Source organism: Halyomorpha halys, unplaced genomic scaffold (genome assembly GCF_000696795.3).
Source record: "Halyomorpha halys isolate HHAL.00 unplaced genomic scaffold, Hhal_1.1 Scaffold102.1, whole genome shotgun sequence".
In the NCBI taxonomy this organism is placed as follows: Eukaryota; Metazoa; Arthropoda; class Insecta; order Hemiptera; family Pentatomidae; genus Halyomorpha; species Halyomorpha halys.
This window is the reverse complement of record NW_027113828.1, coordinates 1,097,780-1,099,964: the sequence shown is the minus strand read 5'-3', so window position 1 is coordinate 1,099,964 and position 2,185 is coordinate 1,097,780.

The following is a 2,185-nucleotide window of genomic DNA, read 5'->3' as shown; positions in this document are numbered from 1 at the left end:
AAAAAAAACCACACACTCACATATACATATACATATATATATTGGATACCATGGGTAAGGCATTCGAGAAGATCCTTTCCCTCAGGCTACAAGAGTTCACGGAGGGAGTGAATGGCCTCTCGCGTGCTGAATACGGATTTCGTAAAGAGCGATCCACGATAGATGCTGTTGGATTGGTAGTCGAGATGGCCCGCACAGCAATTGCCGAAGCAAGGTGGAGGAGAGGTGCTAAATGTTATGCAGCAATCATCACGCTAGACGTTAAGAATGCCTTTAACACTGCAAGATGGACCTGTATAATAGATTCCCTACGGAGTATGGCGGTGCCAGCCTATCTTATGAGAGTTCTCACTGACTACTTTAAAAATAGAGTTCTGTTTAATTTTTCAGACATTGGCCAAAGGAGATATAAGGTGACTGGTGGTGTCCCACAGGGCTCGGTGTTAGGGCCTCTTCTGTGGAACGTCATGTATGACGCAATCTTTAAATTGACATTGCCGGAGGGAGCCACAGTTGTTGGATTCGCAGATGACGTTGCAGTTGTAGTGGCGGCGAAGTACTTGGAAGAAGTTACCCTCATCGCTAATCAGGCTGTTGCTACGGTCCAAGGTTGGCTGTCTTTGGTAGGCCTACAACTTGCAGATCACAAGACACGGAGGTTATCCTAGTAGCTAGCAGGAAGCAGACTGAGTCTATCACTGTCACGGTTGGTGGGCACGAAATTCGTTCCCAGTCTAGCTTCAAATACCTAGGAGTCATGATCGATGCACGTCTCCGCTTTAATGTTCACGCAGAGTATATTAGCGCTAAATCGGCTAAAGTTGCATCCTTTTTGTCACGCCTAGTGCCAAACGTCGGAGGTCCCAAAGAAAGTAGCCGAAGGCTTCTGGCTATTGTTGTCCCCTCCATTATGTTATATGCAGCCCCGATTTGCAAAGAAGCGATGGTTCAAATCATACAGGAGACAGATGGTTTCAGATTATCGCAGAGTTTGTTTAAGGACAGTTAGCGCTTTTCGAACTGTTTTCTACGAAGCGGTGTGCGTGATAGCCCGAATGCCACCTGTGGAACTCCTTGTTGAAGAAAGAAGCAGGCACTATGGACGACGCTTGCACTTTTCCAGAGAAGAAGAACGGAAAATAACCATCGACCAGTGGCAGCAGCGTTGGGAGGCTGTAGATTCCAGGAGGTGGACTCACAGGTTGATACCCGATGTTGGCAAGTGGTATGGTCGTCAGCATGGTGAGGTGGATTATTCCATGACCCAAATGTTGACCGGACATGGATGCTTTAGAGCCTACCAGTACCGCTTAAACTGGACAACACGGCAGAATGCCCTGGATGTCAGAATGTCGAGGAAACCGTGGAGCACGTGTTTTTCACCTGCATTCGCTTTGCAGCAGAAAGAAGTGAATTGGAGAGAGTGTGTGGAGGACACGTCACACAAGAGAACGTGATGAGCTATATGCTACTATCAGACCTGCATTGGAACGCAGTGAAGATATTCATCACAGTAGTCCTCAAGAGGTTGAGAGAGGAAGAGAGGGCTAGAAGGCGTTAGTAGCATGGAAACGTAAAAACCAAGCGAAGAAAGCGAGGCGGCACTAAGCCATTTCCCTCCATGAAGTAATGCCTAGCGGCGGTCCCGTGGAGAGGAATGAACCGGAGTAGGGCGGTGGTTTTAGTGGGTAAAAATCCCACACACGGATAGGTACGGGCCTATCCGTGTCTTTTGAAGATTGTGTTTTGAAGTGTATTTTGTCCACCGACTCTCGTGCACAAAAAAATTAGACAAACAAAAAAAAATACAATTTCCCATGAATCCCTGATTTTTACACTCTCGTGTCCTTATTAAGTTCCAAAACTGAAAAAAAAAAAAATAAGAACTTTACAATCTTACCCTCGGGAAGGGAGGTGAGTACAATCCCGTACATCATGATAACACTGTTGCAGGAAGCTTTAATTGTTCTTAGCTTTTTCGGTTCTTTTAAGCCTTCTATGATGACAATATTGTGTTCTCTTATCGTGACCACTCTGAATGGGCCTTCGTATACTCTCCAGCTCTTTGCCTCTATTAGTTCCTACTTTACGGTATACCACCGTCCCAATTTTACGGTTGCCCATTAGATTGCGAACACTGAGATTGTGTCTAGTAACTCTTTTGCGTTTCTCCTTCACAATTTTG